This window comes from Lutra lutra, chromosome 10 (assembly GCF_902655055.1).
Source record: "Lutra lutra chromosome 10, mLutLut1.2, whole genome shotgun sequence".
Lineage (NCBI taxonomy): Eukaryota > Metazoa > Chordata > Mammalia > Carnivora > Mustelidae > Lutra > Lutra lutra.
Genome location: NC_062287.1, coordinates 79,743,243 through 79,764,468, shown reverse-complemented (window position 1 = coordinate 79,764,468; position 21,226 = coordinate 79,743,243). Strand labels below are relative to the sequence as shown.

At 36.1% G+C, this 21,226-nt stretch overlaps 1 protein-coding gene across 2 annotated transcripts in view; it reads right to left on the bottom strand.

Moving 5' to 3' along the window:
- ANO3 (anoctamin 3) overlaps window positions 1-21,226 on the bottom strand; it is a 419,176-nt gene that overhangs the window by 183,883 nt on the left and 214,067 nt on the right. The window lies entirely within an intron of this gene.

Genomic DNA, 21,226 nt, shown 5'->3' with positions numbered 1-21,226 from the left:
TACATCTAACCATTTAATTCTCGAAGTGGCAAAATAAATGAAACTTAATACATAAATGTTCAAATTGCTGTTTACTAAATAGAGCCCTTCTTTGTACTCTATTCTTCCTTGAACACATACATATTACATTTGACTTTCCAACAATCTTATAGAGCAGGCATGTTATTTCTATTAGCTGTGGGGAGCTGAGACTTGGAGAGGAAAAGTAACATGATTTATATCACACAGATAAATAAGCAGATAAGATTTTCTATCCCAAGCTAAAACCACCACATCAGGGTGCATCTATAAATTAGTTCAAAACTCCTGAACCCCATCTCTTTGCCCCCAAACTCACAGACACTGAAATGTAAAGAACATTTAGCAAAGTCCATACCAATAGAAACTAAAATACAGAAAGAGCATAGAGATGGCCAAACTCAAAGATGGCAGATAGACAAAGTTTCCACTAGCCGCCCTATTCACCTGCCCACATGCTGATTCTCTGTATTAAGGTAAATTTCTAAGGGAGTGATTGAAAAGTGAAAGGGATAGTACCAACACATTAGTACATAGAACATTCAATTAAGGAAGCTTTTGCTTTGCAGTTACTCATTTTAATTTCAATTTTGAGACAGAGTAGAATCTGGGTCATAATAGATATGGACAAGGGGTAAAGACAGAGAAAAGGTACATTTTCAGTAATTATTATATTTAGAATATAAACATTTAACCAAAATCCACTCAGATTGCTCATATTAGTAATTTTTTAACTACTCAATTTTATAGTCAGTTTATAAATTAACTCAAAGTTTCTAAATAGCTCTTCAAATGAACAGATTCAAGTAAAGACAAGCAGAGGTACAAATGTGTACTGCCCATTGGAACAAATGGGAATACTAAAAAAAGAAATAACAAAATAATTTTTGAAAGAGGTTCTATAGAAACAAGATATGGTTGAAAAGAAGACATTCAGGGCACCTGGGTGGCTCAGTGGGTAAAGCCTCTGCCTTCGGCTCAGGTCATGATCTCAGGGTCCTGGGATCGAGTCCTGCATTGGGCTCTCTGCTCAGGAGGGAGCCTGCTTCCCTTCCTCTCTCTCTTTGCCTGCCTCTTTGCTTACCTGTGATCTCTGTCTGTCAAATAAATAAATAAAATCTTTAAAAAAAAAAGAAAAGAAGAAATTCAGATAAACATAGGAATGGGGCTTCTATCTTTTGGTTTTATAAACCTATGTATTTTCATATTAAGTCTCACTGTATACATAGACGCAAGGAAGAACTGTGAATTGACTAGAAGTATAATACCCAGTCGCTTAGCTTTCTGGGACCTTGTATTGACAAGAAAATACTTCCTTGAAGAGGAATTTCCCAAGGTCCACAGAAAGCATACTGAAAACCACAAATATACCAGACAATTCCCCTTAAAGACCAACTAGTTTTTTCTACACTACATCCAAGAAATAACACAGGGCAAATCTGTCCTAGTACATTTCTATGCCTATTAATCTTTCTTAATATGATTGATACATTCTTTTAAGAAATATCTATGTAGGATATTTAATGGTCAGTTTTCTGTTTCTGGACCCTGGTGGAGAGAAGCCTTTTACTCAGAATAAATATTTGGGGGTGGAGTGGAGGACAGGGAAGTTGCATAGATAGAAGACAGTGATCGTTGATGACAAAGATGTTGACTGAAAGAGAAATGACCCTTGGCTCCAGAGAAATGGCTAGATGGGAACTTTATAATAATACTGTATTCACCTTAATCCACTGACACCAACATGTAGCTTCAAAAAGGAGCAACTTCTAAATTTCCCTTTCTTACAATATTCAAACAGAAGTGAAAGTTTCAACTTTTCTTTGGGTGAAAGATGACTACTGAATTGGTAGATACTAATTTACAAACCAGTGTGGGGTGAGACTCACTTAATTATGCTCACCAATGCTGTCAATGTTTTCTGTCATTTGATTCATTCCAGTATTCACCTAGTCAGTCAACAGACATTCACTCGGCCTGTCCTCTCTGAAGGCACTCTCCTGACACTGTAGTAAGTAAGGAAGACAGTAATTCCTGGCCTCAAGGGATTTGTATTTTAGTTGAGACTCAGACAGTGACCAAACAAACAAACAAACAAAAAGAATAAGTATAAACATGTAAATTGTCTGAAATACTGTGAAAATACAAGTACTTCTATATAATGAGACTTCCTTTAAGAAGTGGTTGGGGCATTTTCTCTGAGGAAGTGACATATTAGGCCGGAAAAAAAAAAAAAAAAAAAAAAAAAAAACCAAACCATGAAGAACCTACTCTATAGAAAGATGCTTACATATGTTTGTGTTATGGTAATGTGTGTGCATGTGTGTTTGTGGGAAGTGCTTTTAAGGAAAGATACAACATGTATGAAAGTCATGAGGTAGGAAGACTGCAATGTATTTACAGAGCTGAAACAAAACCCCAAAACTGTGGCCTAGTAAGACAAAGAGGCATAAAGGAATTACTGCTGCAGTCTAGGTTGGGAAAAAATTAGCTACTGTTCTTTGAGGCATTGTTTTATTTATATATGCATTTATTTGCCCTTTATTTCTCACAGATTTATATCTTATTTTATTTCCTTGAATAATTGTGTTTGCCAAAATTCATAAAATATTTTTAAACAATGCCTACCCTACATGGGAAGGAAACTGGGAGAGGTTTAGATATTTATTTCCTCAAGTTCATATATCTAGCAACTGGCAGAACTGAATGTTAAAGTTATAAGCTATAGGATTCCAAAGCCCATGATCTTTTCAGAATGCTCTATGGCTCCCCATGAGCCCCAATCCTACATGGTTCATTGCCATGGTTTCACTTGGTATAAATACCACACACATTTTCAGCAGAGAGCTCTGAATGTAGAAACCACAGAGCTAAAGCAAACCTCAGAACCTGTAATTCTATATCCATGATCTTAACAAACTGTGGAATATAATTTGGTGGAAAATGAACAAGAGCTGCTTGGCACATATTAATAGGAAATATCTACCCACACTATCTATAAAACTGTATTTCTTATATGCATCTATAAAAGAATAGATATGAATAATATTTAATCTGCTGTGAGTTAACAATGTATGTAACTGAGTTATAAAACATAGGTATCAATTTTTATTTTTAAGACTGATTTTTATTCATTATTTTTTTAATCATTTACGTAATAATTTCAAACAATTTTTGAGTTCTTTCTCTGGGCCAGGCCTTGACTCAGTGTTGAGCATAACATGGTGCTCACTCACAGGGGAAGGAGATACATAAAAACAGATTTTATTCTAAAAAAAACAATATGAAATACACACAGCACATTATAAAACCACCCAAGAAACACTCCTAATCCAGGTGGCAATGCCAGTGAAGTCCTGTCTATGAAGGTAGTATGAGTGGATTCTTTTTGGCATATTCCTACTCCTACTTCTCTGTCTTTATTTATAATTCTTGGGTTCAACACATTTTCTTCAAAGGATTATGCACATAAGGTAGAAAATTCTCCATGAAAAACATAACTGCTGAAAATATTTGTCAAAGCAACACTTAGAGAAAATTGGGGAAGAAATGTTGACGATGAAACAAATGTCCTTCCCAAAGCTCTGCATTTTGTTCCTATACATCTTCAAAGCAGTTCTCTCTCATTTGCTGAACCGTCTCCAAAGCTCTTATACAGGTCGTCTTTGCTAGAAACTTACACAATCTAAACAGAAAGTCTGATGTCCTAACGTTCTAAAGAGTACAAAGTGGGCACCTGGGTAGCTCAGTTGGATAAGCATCTGCCTTCAGCTCGGGTCACGGTCCCAGGATCCTGGGATCGAGTCCCAGATTGGGTCCCAGATTAAATCCCAGATAGAGTCCTGTATCGGGCTCCTTGCTCAGTGAGGAGCCTGCTTCTCCCTTTGCCTGCTACTCCCCCTGCTCGTGCACTCCCTCTCTAGCTCTCTGTCTCTCAAATAAATAAATAAAATCTTAAAAAAAATAAAGAGTACAAAATTTCTTTTCAAAGTTTCACATAAAATTCTCTCCCATTCTGCTGGGCATAACTAACGGTATCTGTCCTGTGCACGGGATGATTAACACCAGCTACCTCCATAGTATAAGAGCTTATTTCTTTAACATTCTAAAGTTGCATTTTTTTCCTTGTTGGCTTACCTGATACCCTTGAATAATACTTGATAACTACTCCTTTAAAGCCAATAACTAAAAAAGAGATCATAGTAACATGTCAATTTTGGTAGGCATATGCAGATCATTAGTTCAAGGATAAATCTATAACCTGCAGAATATGTGTCATTTCCTATATTTAGAATAGATTTTTCTCAAGTGACAATTACTTCCAATTGTTCTAAGAGCACTTCATAAATGCAGACATATTTAAAGGGATCAAAAGAAATGACAATTTCACTTGTGTATAAACAAAGGTCCCAGAGTCACAACTGCAAATAAGATATCTTCTAGAAATGCATTCACATAAGACATCTGACACCAAAAGAGGAAAAGTTGCCATTCAGATACCATTTTTTTAAAGATTTTATTTATTTATTTGACAGACAGAGATCACAAGTAGGCAGAGAAGCAGGCAGAAAGAGAGAGGAGGAAGCAGGCTCCCTGCTTAGCAGAGATCCGGATGCGGGGCTCGATACCAGAACCCTGCAATCATGACCTGAGCCGAAGGCAGAGGCTTTAACCCACTGAGCCACCCAGGTGCCCCATTCAGATACCATTTAAACTCAATGGGCTTTGAGTTGTTGTAGAATTTTAGTTGGAAAAACAATCCTTAGGAAACTTCAAAGAGACAATTGGAGAGAGAGAGAAAAAAAGATGATTTTCTTTCTTTTTAAAGATATATTTATTTATTGTAGAGAGGGAGAGTGGGGGGTGGTCTAGGGAGAGGGGCAGAGGAAGAGAATCTTCAAGCAGACTCCCCTCTGAGCGTAAAGCCCAATGCAGGGCTTCATATCACAACCCATGAGATCACAATCTGAGCCAAAACCAAGGGTTGAACGAACACTCAACCTACAGAGCCAACAAATTGCACCAAAATGGTTGGTTTTCTTAGCACAAAACACAGATTTTCAAAAGATCTACTCTTTCAGTAAAATTTCTCTTCAAGAAAAACTAACTCATCTTAAAGTCTCATATGAAAAAAAATATTTTTTATAGAATTAACTCAGAAAATTCTATCAAGTAAATTGTTAGAAGAATTTTTGGAAGATCTGTAGCAAAATAATATGATATTATGACCTAATGGATTTTACATTATGTCCATAGTAAGTTTTGTCCATAACAAATGTAATTGACTCTTACTATAATCTCAAGATGAATTCTGTAGTTTAGTAAAACTTACACCGTTCTCAGAAATATTTTAGAATCGATGGCCCGAGAATGGGTAATGGTCTCAGGATGTCATTTTATTTTATAAAATCCAAATACACTTTCCTCTAATAGTAGATAAAACCAAAGCATATTTATCTAAATAGTAAGCATTGGGGAAAAAAAAAAAACATAAACACACTCAGAATTTTCTTCTTCTCTTCCTTATCAAAACCACTGTAGCTTTGTTGTCTTCAAAGGAACATTTCTGATTTGTTGCATGAGTGTGCCCTTTTTGGTGGAGGTTATTGCTAGTAATAAAAAACACCATTTACTGATTGCCTACAAAGTGCCAGGAGCATACTATATGTTATCAGTACTTCTCATACTAGTCCTGTTATGAATTTTCATCTCCACTTTACACGTGAGAATCCTGAGATGCAAAGGACAACAGTAACTTGTCTCTAGTTGCACAAGTAGGAAGTTCTGGAGCCTGGAACAGACCAGGTCCATCTGACATCAAGGCCTCCACTCTTTGCTATAAAATATAACTTCTTTGTTTACTCAGAAACATCTTTATTTATAATAGTTTGTTCTTCACTCATTTTTCAGTTTTACTCTCACTTGGAACAGGGAAGTAAATGTAGGTCTCTTGTATCAGAGTCCTCATAGAATAGGGATGGCTAACTCACAGTAATATATATATATATATATATATATATATATATATATATATATATATAAATTTACAAAGGGGTGAGCAGAACTAAGAGAAACCAATAAATGTTGATGAAATTCCTTACAACGAACAAGGGCCAGAAGCCTTTATCACCCACAGGCCTGCTGAGCAGGAACAGGAAGCAGACGTAAGAACCTGGAGATAATTATAGCTGGAGGAAAGGGAATCCGACAGAACGTCTATGCTGACCTAGCAGAATGCAGCCACTGTAAAACCACAGAAGGGCATGGAGGGAGCCAGGAAAATTAAACACCCCAACCTCTCTTGGGTGAGGTTACTCTCTTCTCTTGGATGAGAAACTTTGTCAGTTTCTAATCTGCTGCTGATACTTCCCAACTGGTCAAATCTAAATAGTAGCTAGAGGTCTTGCAAGCTCTTGGTTGTGGTTGTAGTCCATAGGTGTCTGCTTCCTGGGCACAAGGACAAGGTGAAAAATGGTGCAGGGTGGTCTGGAGGGATGAACGAAGAGTATCCACTACCCACATACAGGTGTAGGGGGAGCTTTCAGCATAACTTTTGGGGACAGAGAGCAATATTATGAACTTTTACCATTAGAGAAAAAATTTAAGCATTTTTTTTTTGGTCATAAATTATAAGTATTCTAAAATGTTTATAAGGAATCATGGAAAAGGTAACTACTGACTTGACTGTACTTTTTTTTATATTTTTATTTATTTATTTGACAGATCACAAGTAGGCAGAGAGGCAGGCAGAGAGAGAGGAGGAAGCAGGCCCTCTGCTGAACAGAGAGCCCAATGCGGGGCTTGATCCCAGGACCCTGGGATCATGGCCTGAGCCGAAGGCAGAGCCTTTAACCCACTTAGCCACCCAGGCGCCCCGAGAGCCCTCATTTTTAATCTTTATCTGTGTGTAATCTTGTCTAGAGTCTAATTTCCAAGTCTATCAGCCCACCCAAACAGGTTCATTTTCTTCACTGTAAGTCCTCTTATAAACTTATACTTTGGGACGCTTGGATGGCTCAGTTGGTTGAGGGTTCGACTCTTGATTTTGGCTCAGGTCATGATCTCAGGGTTGTAAGATTGAGCCCTGCATAGGGCTCCACACTGGACAGGGAGCCTGCTTGGGGTTCTCCCTCCCCCTTCCCTCTGCACTCCACCCCACTTATGCTCTCACACACACGCTCTCTCTCTCTAAAACAAGAAAAAGAATGACAAAACATACTTTGCTTTAATAGAATTTCACATTTGCATTTATGTATTTATGAGGTTGCTATTTAACAGAGAGTCTCTCTAGCTGCACAGTGAACTCCATGAGGGCAAAGACCATGCTTGCCTTGTTCATGGACACACCTTCAGCATGTGGCACCGTGTCTGCAAATTAGACATTTACAAAAAGAAAGACCGAAGGGTCCATTCATTAATGAGTTTACCAATGAATATCTTCATGTGACAATTATCCATTCTCATAGATGTTAGATATTCCTTCTAGAAAATGGGACACAGCAGTGAACAAAGAGATAAAACTCGCTGCTCCAGTAAAGATTAAAATGTCAAGGGGGCGTCAAGAGACATCTATGCTTCATGAAACAGTGTTCTGAAACTTCAATATTCATACAACCTATAACCTATAATGTTGTGTGAAATACAAGTAAGATTTTTCTCTAAATTAAATGCTTATATGGTCGTGTCATAAATATGGACATTATCATTTTGTGCATAATGATCCACATATTAGTGGAGCTATTCCAAGTCCCACTCCTCCCCCCCAATGGCTATTCATTTCCTTGCTTCTCTTTTAGGATTCAAATAGATTTTCACAGCAATTGAAGCTGAGAGTAATAGAGATTCCTGGTATTTATGAAATGTGCTGTGATGAAAAGGCCTTTGTTTAGAATGCACGGGGGGGGCAAGCAAAAGCAGAAATACAAGATATATCTGTAGCTGAGATTTTCCCCATTATTTTGTGTGTGTGTACAGGGTTAAAACCAAACTCCTGATCTTCCTTGCTTGCCTCATGGAAGGCAATTCCAAATGAAAACAAATCTTGGGTTTGGATTAGGATATAAAATTTGAGGTTTTCTATTACTTCCGACAAGCTGCAAAGGTTACAATGTTTACACTACTGCCAGCAACAATACCGCCTGTTTCTCTCTGAAGAGCTCAGAGATGGGATCTGGGTTTCCCCACAAGTGCATGGAGTCAGTAAGAAGACCTGGATTATACCTTATCCTTGAAGAGGGGAAGATCTGAAGACTCCCGCTACACCTCACAGGTCCATGATGGCATTTTGAAAGACTAAACATCTGACCCAATCTGTTCCAACCACACATTGTCATTGGTGAAACCAGTAACTCAACTAGAAGCAACTGATGTGTAGTCTCTGAACCCAAACACAAGCATGACTAGTCTAACCAGCACGGCATCAGGGCACAACCTGTTCTATATTTTTAGCCTGCCACAAACATTTGTAACCACAGAACTTCCCACTGCTTGAAACCTGATGCTGGTTTTTTTGTTTTGTTTTGTTTTACTGATGGGTTTCACCATACTGTGCCAAAGGCTGGCAATTCCCACATCTTTTGAACATAGTTTGATAATTTATAATTGAAAGCCATTTTAAAAGCTTAAGAATGGGAAAATGTAGTTATACTAGAAAAAAACTCAGAAAAATAGTATTGGTTCTGGATATTTTTTTCAGTGACTTTAGGATGAGAAAATCTTAGCTACTAGTATTATGGTGTTTTTTTTTTAAGTCCCTTTTAAAAGATAAGGGATAAATAATAACAGCAGTAAGTATTACTATTAGTATTAATTATCATGTTTAATTATTATGTTGGCTAATAATTAATTTCTCACCTATTATTTAAAACCTACTCTTCTCAGTAATATTCATTTTACAGAAAGTCAGAATTTAAGTTGTAATTTAATAGCATTTGACTTTCAATTTTTTAAAAATCATATTTTAAAAATCATGGTTTTTATTCATCAGGAAGATTATACTACTTTTGCAGAGTTTTGAGTTCAATAAAACCTAAGCTGCTTTTTTCCAAATACTTTCTATTTTCATTATAAAAACTATATGTATTTTTAGGGATAACCCAAGTGCTTATTTTCTTTCTTTTCTTCATCTGCTTTTTAAAAAATTTCCATAGATAAAGTCAACATTTCTAGTGTTAAGTTTTTTGAGTTTTGACACAAACAGGGATTCTTACAACAATTTCATTGACAGGATACAGGAAAATTACAACACTTTAATCAATTCTCTAGTCCCACCCATTTGTGCTTAGTGTCCTCCATTACCCAGCTTCAACAATCAATGATCTGTTCTTTTTACCTCTATTTTTCACCATTTCCAGAGAGCCATATGAATAGAATCATACACTGTATAACTTCTTCTTTTTTTTTCTTTTTTAAAGATTTTATTTGACAGACAAAGATCACAAGTAGGCAGAGAAGCAGGCAGAAAGAGGGGGAAGCAGGCTCCCCGAGGAGAAGAGAACCCGATGCGGGGCTCGATCCCAGGACCCTGGGATCATGACCTGAGCCGAAGGCAGAGGCTTTAACCCACTGAGCCACCCAGGCACCCCTACACTGTGTATAACTTCTAAGATTAGGTTCTTTCACTTAACAAAATGCATGTGAGAATCATCCATTTTTATAAGCATCAAAAATTTGTTCCTTTAAATACTAAGTAGTAACTTCATTGTGAGGATGTCCTACAATTTGTTATCTATTCATCTGTAGAAGGATATTTGGGTAGTTGGGTAATGGAGGACACTAAGCACAAATGGGTGGGACTAGAGAATTGATTAAAGTGTTGTAATTTTTCTGCATCCTGTCAGTGAAATTGTTATAAGAATCCCTGTTTGTGTCAAAACTCAAAAAACTTAACACTAGAAATGCTGACTTTATCCAGGGAAATTTTTAAAAAAGTAGATAAAGAAAAGAAAGAAAATAAGCACATGGGTTATCCCTGAAAATGTGAGGATGTCCTACAATTTGTTTTCTATTCATCTGTAGAAGAATATTTGGGTTGTGTTCAGTGTTTGTGATTATGAATAATGCTACTATCAACATTCATATGAAGGTTTTGAGTTCTCATAATTACATAGAAGTATGCTTTTTGGGTCAAATGATGAGTGTATATTAATAGTAACAGAAACTGTTAAATTTTTTCAAAGTAGCTGTACCATAAACAGTGTATGAGAGAGTTCCTATTGCACTGTATGTTCATCAACAGGATTTGGGTTGTTATTAAACATTCTAATAGGTTTGTGTTGATAACTCACTGCAGATTTAGTTTGCACTTCCCTAATGACTAAAGTTATTGAGCATTCCTACCTGTGCTCTTGCCATCCATATATATATTTTTGGTGAAGCCTGTTCAGATAGTGTCCTTTTTTTTTTTTTAACTGCATTTTTGTCTTATTATTAAGTTTTGAGAATCTTTTCTACGTTCTGGATATAAATCCTTCATTTGATATGTGATATGCAAGTATTTTATATCTGTCTGTGGTTTTGTTTTGTCTTGTTTTGTTTCCTTAATAGTGTCCTTTGGAAAGTTTTTATTTGCAATGAAGTTAAATTTTATGAACCCTGTTTTTGGTGCGATGTCTAAAAAATCATTGCCTAACTCCAGGTTATGAACATTTTACTATAGGCTTTTATACTTTCATATTTGACATGTAGGTCCATTATATATTTTAAGTTAATTTTTTATATACAGTATGAGGTATAAAACAATAATCATTTTTGGCATATGGCTCTCTAATAGTCAACTATTCCTTAAAGGACTGTCTATTCTCCATTCAATTGTCTTTGCACTTTAATCAAAAATCAGTTGTCCATACTTATTAGGTTGCTCTCTAGATTTTCTATTCTGTTCTTAAGTATGTGTCTATTCCTTCACCCACACCATTTTGTCTTAACTACTCTAGCCTCATAGTGTATCTTAAAAACAGGCAGTGCTAGTCTTCCCACTTTGTTCTTTTTTTAAATTGCCTTGGTTATTTGAGTTATTTTACCTTACCTTATACACTTTGGAATCAGCTTATTTATAAATGATAATTGACTTATCTATAATTGTGACATTACAATTGAGATTGAATTAAATCTCTGTATCACTTTGGGAAGTATCAACATCCTAACTATAACAAGTTTTCCAATCCATGAAGCCAGTATGATGACTTCTTGAGATTTTTTCTTTGAGTTCATCATATTTTTATAACTTTCTCCATAAAAATCCTGCACATATTTTATTAGACTTAAAGCTAACGATGTCATTTTGTTGGAGCTTTTTTTAAAAGGTAATATCTTTTTAAACTTCAGTTTTCCAGTTTTCAACTGTGCATTGCTAATGTATAGAAGTGCAATTGATTTTTGTTTATTGATACTGTATTCTGTGAACTTGCAAACTTGCTTAGTAGTTCCAGGGAAAATTTTACAGATTATTTGGAATTTTCTACATAGACAAGCACATTGTCTGCAAATAAGAGTAGTTTAATTTCTTATTTTCCAACTGAATAATTTTTCTTTTTCTATTCTCATTTTACTTTCTAGTACTTCCAATGCAAATATCAAGTAGGAGAGGTGAAGTAGACAATCTTGCTTATTCTCAATTTTAGAGTGAAAGTAGTCTTTCATGGTTAAGCACAATGTTAGATGTATTAAGTGTTCTATAAATGCCCTCTATCAAATGGAGGACATTTCTTTCTATTCCTAGGTTGCTGAAGTTTTTAACAACATAGATGTCGAATTATATTTTCTGTGCTTGTTGATATATCAGGTAGCTTTCCTGCCAAGTCTGTTTGGCAAATTATACTGATGAATTTTTGATTGTTGAACCAGCCTTGCATTCCTATGTGACAGTTATTATATTTAATTTTCAAATAATCCTGAAAGAAAGCTTTAATTATACATATTTAAGATAAGACAACTAAGATTAATTAAAGACACTTATAAAAGATATTCAGCTCCATAACTGCCAAATCTATGAATTGAATTCAAGTCCATGGGATCCCCAAGCTCTGTTCTTTTTACTGTAGCATAATATCTTTCATATGTGCAAGAAGAAATATTATTGATGGGCTCCAGGGCCATGAAGCATCTCCCTTTCTATACTCCACTTCCAAGGTAAAGAGGTCTTGGTAGGGTTTTAGGAAATGGACACTTTTGTTGTTGCTCTCAACAACAAAACAGTGGGTATACTGACAGAAAAGATTATATTGTACTGCAATGTATAATCTCTCCTGGTCTTGTCCATTTCTCTCTCTCATGTGTTGGGACTTGTAAAAGTGAAACAAAAACAGGATAGGTAGGGCCTATGCAGCTAAGCTTTTGCATGGTGGTTTAACCAGTTGAGATTACGTTTTAGGAATATTTTCATTTTCCTTCAAGATTTCCTTGTGTTTATGAAGGCTTTGAAAGAATGTAACATTAAGTTTCAAATTAGATATAGGTGAAGAAGAAAGACACCTAGGATGCCACTATGTCTGCTGTTATTTTCTCTCTTAAAACAGAGCCAGGTTTAGCAAAGCCAGTAATTTTATGAATTCTGAGCCAAGGCCCTAGTCAGAAAAATAAAAACAACTGGTTTTTCCTGAATGTGTTTGTGTCTTTTCCGCATATCTTTCTCATGAATCTATTTTAAGATTTGAAAATAATCATCCTGGGTTTCACTAAATCTCTGCCTTAACACAGCAAATACTTACAAATCCCCAGAAATACTGTGCTTATAGATAGATAGATAGATAGAGAGATAGATATAGATATAGATAGTCTAGTTACACAGCATTGGAACACATCTACTGAATAGAAATATCAACATTCAAATACAGTCTAAGAGAAAACAAAAACCTGTTTTAATAAATGTTATTTAGGGCAGAGAAGGAGAATAGAGTTTGAATGATTTTATCATATATATCAAGAATATAACTAAAGTATTTAGAGCAACACCACTTGCTAGGTAAAGTGGATGTTAATAAGAAAAAACATTGTAAATATATAGAAAATTGATGCTGAGCACTTTAATCATTCCATCTAAGCTGAAAACAGTTAAAAAAAGAAGAAGAAACCTCTTAGTTCTGTCAAAGTCTAATGTCAAAAACTTCAAAGGAGCTTCATTGCCTTCTAATTCTCTTTCAAAGCTCTCTGAATATAAATGTTCTGATCTTGTCACCGCATAATACAGACGTATTTAAATTGACAGACTGACATTATAGAAAAGAATTTCGAAGTCATTGACATTGTGGAGAGATTTAGCGCCCAGTTCAAAGATAAAAGAAAACATGTGCCTGGATTTATTTTACTGGTTTTTCAAGAAATCACTGGTCCTTGATAGGTTTTTTCTCTCCACAGTGACACACAGAAAAGCAACAAAATGATTAGGACTTTTCTAATCCTTAAAAAAGAAAGACGGACTGGTGAACGAAGAAGTGCTACATTTTGCAATGAAAACCATGGGAAAGAAATGCAAAGTCAGATGGGAAAGATAGGAGCCCACCAGCTATTTTGTATCTGTTAGCAGACACTGTAGGCACAGTTTCTCATTGAGATATCCATTTTCCGTGGTTACATTCTTTTTAGTTTACGGACTGGATTACAAGTCCTTTGCAGTCAAAGAGGCAGCAGTGGGCAAACAGATGGCATGGGAATTAGTATAGGTTCCAAGCACAGTTGAGGGTATAGCACTGAAACTGAATGTAGCATCTTCTGCTAGGCTTGACAAGAATTTCTGTGTACACACTGTTATTTAAATGAATAAGTTTAGATGGGACTCTGATTCAAAGGGAATACCGTCCTCTGAAATTCCTAATCAGGTCTGCCACACGGCATTCTTTCCATATGCCAATTGGTACAATGGTGGTAGAGCAGATCTAGGAATATTCAGGAGCTTCTAAAGAAATTCTAGGTAGGCCTAAGGTTATACAGGACTTAAAGTTTCTCACATGCACTCTCAAACTGACGCACACACAACAGTCTGGCTCTGCCTGAGTACCTATGGCCACTTCTTCAAAAGCCAATCCTGTGTACTGGAGATGGAGATGTGGTTTTAGGATAGATAAAGAAAACATAGTCACTCCTAAATCCTAAGCAATTTTCTCCTAATCCAGACAAATAAATTGACCAAACCAAAGACAATTCTGAGGAAGAATACTGCATGTTATTAAACAAAACAAAAACCCCAAATCACTGTTTTGTTCCTATATTGTATTTGGATTAACTTCTACAATCTGGACAATTCCAATTCCAAAATTATAACATGCTATGGTTTTCAGTAGTTAAATTTTGCGTTCTGTTTCTAAGAGAAATCTCAAGGCCTTTATTTAGTTCAAATTTTATTCTACTTATTCTCATCTGTACTTTATTTAACCTCTTTTCAATTTCTTAAATCTGTCACTGTGGAGCTGCCAATAGATGCAAGAAGACTATAAACTCAGTGGCATATTTTTATAGACTTGGGCAGGATCCCTTGTGTGTAAATTCTCTCCACCAATCCAATCCCTTTGTTCTGTTTTTGGGGAAAAAAAAAAAGACAACTCAAAAATAAAATCAATGAGGGGCGCCTGAGTGGCTCAGTGGTTAAGGCCTCTGCCTTCGGCTCAGGTCATGATCCCGGGGTCCTGGGATCGAGCCTCGCATCTGGCTCTCTGCTCAGCGGGGAGCCTGCCTCCTCCTCCTCTCTCTCTGCCTGCCTCTCTGCCTACTTGTGAAATGTCTGTCAAATAAATAAAAATCTTTAAAAAAAATAAAATAAAATCAATGAAAACAGTTCATAAGTATAGTTTATGACATTAGTGCTTTGGGGGTTAAGTACAACACCCCTCCTAAAGTAAGGAGTTTGTTTCATAATTAAATGTATTCCAAATAAAAAATTAAACTGGTTCTCTGGCATATTAAATCAGACTGAAATTTATGATATTTTTATATATAGGTTAGAATAGTAAGATTTTTCTAACAAGCATGAGAGAGTTATTATACTGAAATAGAGAAATTAGACAATTACAGGGAAATGTATTTAAGCCATATTCAGAACTTAGTTTTCCGAAAACTGCATGGCATATTTGCCTCCAAATATTTTTATTTAGGGATTTAAAAAATTCATCATACAGACAATCTAATGATTATCTTTGGTTAAAAAAAAAAATGAAGTAATTTCTTAAGTACCTATGGGAAAGGCATTCAGAGATACCAGGATGACAATTTGAAAATGTGTGTCATTAAGCCAGGCAAAGCTCCCTTCATTTCCTCCTTCTGCTTTAATGAGCAGCATGGCAACTCAGTGCCAAGGAAGGGCTCAGGACTGTTGAGTAAATATAGCTCATGGCTGCTATGGGATTGTAGGATGAAGTAAGAGCATTCTCGCCATTCCCACTGAAAGGCACATATGTAAAATATTCTGTGCCTTGTGAATCCTTTTAGAAAGGATCTCTGGCTTCTGGGGGAAAAAAATGGTGATTGTCTAGAACACTCATTCCCGGAAGTACATGGAGATCTTTTTCTGACTCCATTTATGACTTTAAAGATTAATAAGGAATTAAGTGGGAGCAGGTATTTAATTCAAAGTAAAGGGGACTAAGAGGAATGTGGCTGTGTCACATTCCTATAGTTTAATATACTCAATAATGCATCCACAAATATCCATACCCTCACAAATCTTTCTTTATTCTGCCCTTAAAATGTCTTTCTTTTGAATTTTAATAGCAGCTATTCTGCTTAACTAATAATGGTAGTTTTTATTTACATTACAATTTTTGTCAGTAAGCTATATCTTTACCATTGGACTCAGTCCTTTGAGGTCAGGGATCAAGATTCTTGCTCATTTCCTCCACAGGAGCTTGCTCATGGGACCATTGGAAGCACCATGTTAGCTTGCACTACAGCAGAGGCCAGCCATGATCCTTAAAATATACCTTCACAGACTAAAAATCCTAAAACAACTTTCAGAGTATTAAATCAAGAGCAATATTCCTTCACTATACTCCAGTTTAAGGGTTTAAGTATTTTACTTCTTAAAAACGTATATGCATAGAGATTAATATTCATGTATTATTTTTATGATTTTGATGTGTTATTTATCAAACAAATATTTTATTTGACTTTCTTGTTTAAATTTAGTCATTATTATTATAGTGATTACATTTGTTAAGGGCTTTTTGTAGGCCAGACATGGTGCTAAAACATTTATGTACAGTATTTCTGATCCAATAAAATGTTTCCTATCCTCATCTAACATGTGGCTGAAAATATAGGCTCAGATGGCCTATTAAATTGCTTGAGGTCATATAAAGAGCTGAACTGGTATTCAAATCCAGATTTGTACTTTTCCAAATCCTATGATATTTTCACAACAGCTTTCTTATCTCTCTATAAATATTTAACATTTTAAAATTATAATGTGCTTAATTTAAGGAATGATCAGTATGTAACTGTATGTATTTGTTGTTGGAGGTCACATTAAAATTAACGAACATAACTCCAATTTTATGCCATTAATTTTTCAATTAATACTCCTTTAATTTTTAGGATCAACCTCACACATTAAGTGTCCACATCAGTGGTCCTACCCTGAAAAGTTACAAGGATAATGGAAGATGTAGGGTTATAATATTTAATCTTAGACTCTATGAAGTAAGAAGGACAAGTCTAAACTCAATCTTTAAATGCAAATGTGTTAAAACTCATAAAACTAATTGTACCCATAATACAGAATTTGTAAGGTTACAAATAATGAAGAACATGAGAAAGGCAAAAAACAGATGTTGCTTTCTTGGTTTGAGCAAATGAACAAAGACACTAAGAAGGAAGTGAGATGAGTAGAGAAGTATTCATTAAGTGCATACAAACATGCTAGCACGTCATTCGGAGATCGTACTGGCTAACGTTTGTGAACATATCCCTGAGTGTTTTGACTTGAATCATTAAAAGACAGTACTTGGTGAAATGCAAAAATGCATTAGCATGATCAATTTATTTTTGAAACTCCGTGATAACTTTTTTTTTAAAATAAGGTGTACTACTATCCAACCTAATATTCACTCAGATTGGCATATCTCTAAAAGGAATATAGGTTTAACTTACGGTAATTATCGCGAACAGTGTAAATGATAAACGCTTTTCTCACACCAGCAAAATGCTCAACTCTAGGTAATCTAATTAGTCTTTTCAAAAAATTTTTTTAATTAAGATTTTATTTATTTATTAGAGAGAGAGAGTGAGAGAGCATGAGCAGAGCGAGGGGAAGAGAGAGAAGCAGACGCCTCACTGAGCTAGAAGCCTGATTTGAGGCTTGATCCTGAGACTCCGGGACCATGACCAGAGCTAACACTTAACCGATTGAGCCACCCAGATGCCCCTAATCTAGTTTAAACATTTTATTAAAATAACGTCTCCTGGGGCGCCTGGGTGGCTCAGTGGGTTAGGCCACTGCCTTCGGCTCAGGTCATGATCCCAGGTCCTGGGTTCGAGCCCCACATCGGGCTTTCTGTTCAGCAGGGAGCCTGCTTCCTCCTCTCTCTCTGCCTGCCTCTCTGCTTACTTGTGATTTCTCTCTGTCAAATGAATAAATAAAATCTTAAAAAAAAAATAAATAAAATAACGTCTCCTTCTCTGGATTACAGGTATTTAGTTACATCACTGTTCTCTGTTAGACTATAAACTACTTGCAGTCAAGATCAGCAACTAATTTATCTTTACATCTTCCAAGCCACAGGACACCATCCTCTGCATATTTTGCAGAGCGAGCAGATGACTGAATGAAAGAATGAAACATTTCAGCCCTCAGATCAAGCTGAGCTTGTTTTCCATGTGTCAAGTTTTACAAATGGATGTCTCTATTTCCATTAAAGATAAAAGACTTTTCTACTTCTTCCACTCTAGAAAATTACTGTAATTTAAGCCAATAGATTAATCCCAGTACTGGACAAACCCTCTGTCGGAGATTCAGGAATCTCAGATCCCAGGACAGAGAGACAAAGCTTCTCTGACAACCAGCAGGATCCTTAATACATGGAGCATTGATCCTCCAAACAATGGAAATTTCTACTGCTTCTGCTCTAACACCAAACTCAGCAGTTCTGCTCAGATTGTCATTCAGGGCTTTAAAACTGTTGGTGGCTCCCCCTGGGCAGCCTGCTCCACATTCAGACAGTTCCAGCTGTTAAGACCTTCTTTTTGTAGAGCAGAAATTTGCCTTCCTATGGTTCCCAACATTGGTCCTTGTTCTGCCTTTCAGAAAACTGAAAATTAAATGCAGTCTTTCTTCCATATGTCAGCTCTTCAAATATTTGCACACATCTCTTACTTCCCCTTTAAGTCCTTTCTTCTCTCAACTAAAGATCCGGTTTCTACAACTGGCTTGTGGGATATTGCCAAACCACATCATCTCCCTTCAATTCTCACAAAGGTGATGACTCTGGATTCAATTCAGAATAACCTCTTGACCTGAGCTCAGTTCCACTGTGTTCTTGTCGGCCCATTTCATCAGCTCTTGATATTATAAAAGAAGGACATTATCTACAGCTACTTAAGACATATTTTCTCAGTTATATGAGGTTTCCTTGCTTATGACCTTCTCACATATAGGCATGTAACTCCATTGTAATTAAATAAATCTCCCTGTAATCATTTGATTCTTATCTAAATAGCTGTGATACGGTGAGTCCCCAGAAAGCAGGACATATGGCTTTTCACAGCTACACTGTGAGACTACCACTGAGGCCACCACAATGCACGGCACATAATAGGCACTCAATAAGTATGCCCTCTAAGTATGGAATACACAGAAGATAGAGCAGTTACCTGAATACTCAATATTAACGCTTACCTTCATGTACATTTATAAATGTCAAAAGCATTTTTTTCTTTACAGTTCATTGGAGGAATCAATGATATATTCCTCGTATAATCATAATATTGAGTAACAGGATCAAGAAAAAGAACCTGCATCAGAAGGTTTACAGCCATAAAGAAAATTACTATGGTATTGATCCCTATCACTGAGACACAGTCATTTAATTACTCAACCACATTAACCATCAGCCATATGGCTGCCTTGTCTCTAAGGGTATCAGATCATCCCTTTTACTACATCATTTTGCTAGAAGCAAAAGGAGAACAACACATCACTTAAATTGCTATCCTTCTCACACAATTTAGTACTCCTGCAAAGGCACAAACAGAGACAAGACAATTAAAGGGGAATAATCTGCTGTGGGAAAAATAGATGATATTCATTGCTTTCATGGTAATTTCTATCTCGATGAAAATAAGAGATATCATGTTATTTCATTACAAATATCTCAGTACTTAAATTCACAATATACATACAAGGCAAACGGCATGTACTGGTATGAACTCATATAATTGTTGTCCCTCAAATGTCAGGTCATTAAACAATAGACGGTTGATATGGGGAGTTGAGGTCCAGTGTTACAAACTGTGGGTGAATAAATAATTACACATGCATTCTTCAATGCTTTGTTAGCTGACTCCAGGCCAAAAGCATCTCCTTTCTTTTATTTTCCAAGAAAACATTCCATTACCAAGTACATGCCATTTCAGCATTTCCACGTTTGTTGAACTATGTGCCATATATAGTGTCAGATCTAGGAAGAAATGCTGAGTTAGGCAAACGGGAGCCACGATGTGTACAAGAACTTATACTTGCTAGGATGTGAGACATGCCGTGGTAGGGGAAGTGCCCAAAGCCCCTGCCGCATGTAGGAGGGGCTTCTTACCAAAACTTGGAGTGGGAGTGGGGAGCAAGTAAGACCTTCCAGAGGAAGAGATTTCTAAGCTGTACTTGAAGAATAAATATGAATTAGATAAAATGGGAGCACAGAACTTTCTAGAGAGCAATAATATCATGTAAAAACATCGGGACGTGAGGGAAAAGTTTGGTATTACTGGTGAACAGAGCAAAAAGTGATACAGAATGGGGAGGGATGGGGAGGAAAGCAGGTATCAGCTCTTGCATGGCCTGGCATGGCTTGTTGAGGAGTTTATTCTTCATTTTAAGGGGATAGGGAGCCACTGAAAGCTTTCAAGCTGCAGAGTGACACAGGCTAATTTGTCTTCACAGCATGCAGAATGTATGTGAGTTGGATACAAGGAAAGTCATGGCAACAAAAGAATAGGCTGCTTCAGTTAGCCACGGGAGAACATATGGTGGCCTTCAGCTATGACTGTAGCTGTGGGACAAGAGAAAAGTAGACAGAGTCAAGAGAAGCTTAGGAAGTTAGCATTCACAGGTCATGGAGTTTGAGTGAAAATATTCATTTGATACTAAATATGAAGGAACATTCTGTCATCAATAGAGTATATTCCAATAGCATAGATGCAGAAGGATAACAGACATTAGCTCCAAGTGGGGACAGCAACAGTAGTAGAAGAAAAAAAGGTGTCATTTGAATTAGGTCTTAAAGAATGTGATTTTCAGAGGGCAAAGCCGGGTGTATAAAATAGAACAAATTAACCAAGGCATAGGGGTAGACAAGTTTGTTATATATTCAGAGAACAACTTGGAACACTCAATTAGAGAAATGTCTGCTTTGTTTTTCCTGATCAACGTACAGTGTTAGATGTTGGACTCATATAAGTTCATATAAGCTTTTTTCTAATTCATATATATATATATGAATTATATGTGGATATATATATATAGTGTATGTATAGTTCTATGGAAATGAATCAGTTTAATAAAAGAAGTGAGTTAATCTTCTATTTTCTAATATATAAGAAAATTAAGCCAAGTTTTGATTTCTATAAAACATACATAAGTCATTTTTGTATTCAATCATAAACTTGAAGGGAAAGAGTAAGTATATTTTGTATGAATGTAACAACTCAAGACATTGACATATGTCAGCCACACACACGCCTGCCACCAATCCACCAATACTAATTCCCTACCCCAATACACAATCTCTCTCTCTCTCTCTCTCTCACACACACACACACACACACACACAAACACACGCGAACACAGGCATTTTACTATGGGCTGGCTTAATGTTTCATCTCCTGCAAAAAAGTACCACCTAAAAGTTAACAATTGGTCATATACCTAATCTTTGCCAGTATGATCAATAGGGCCACATAGACCCCCAAATCTTTCTTTCTCTGTCTAATTCATGTAAAACACTAACTACACCAACAAAGTTTTCTAAGAATCTTGTGATTTTCTGTGAAAATTCTATCAAAAAAGATAAAA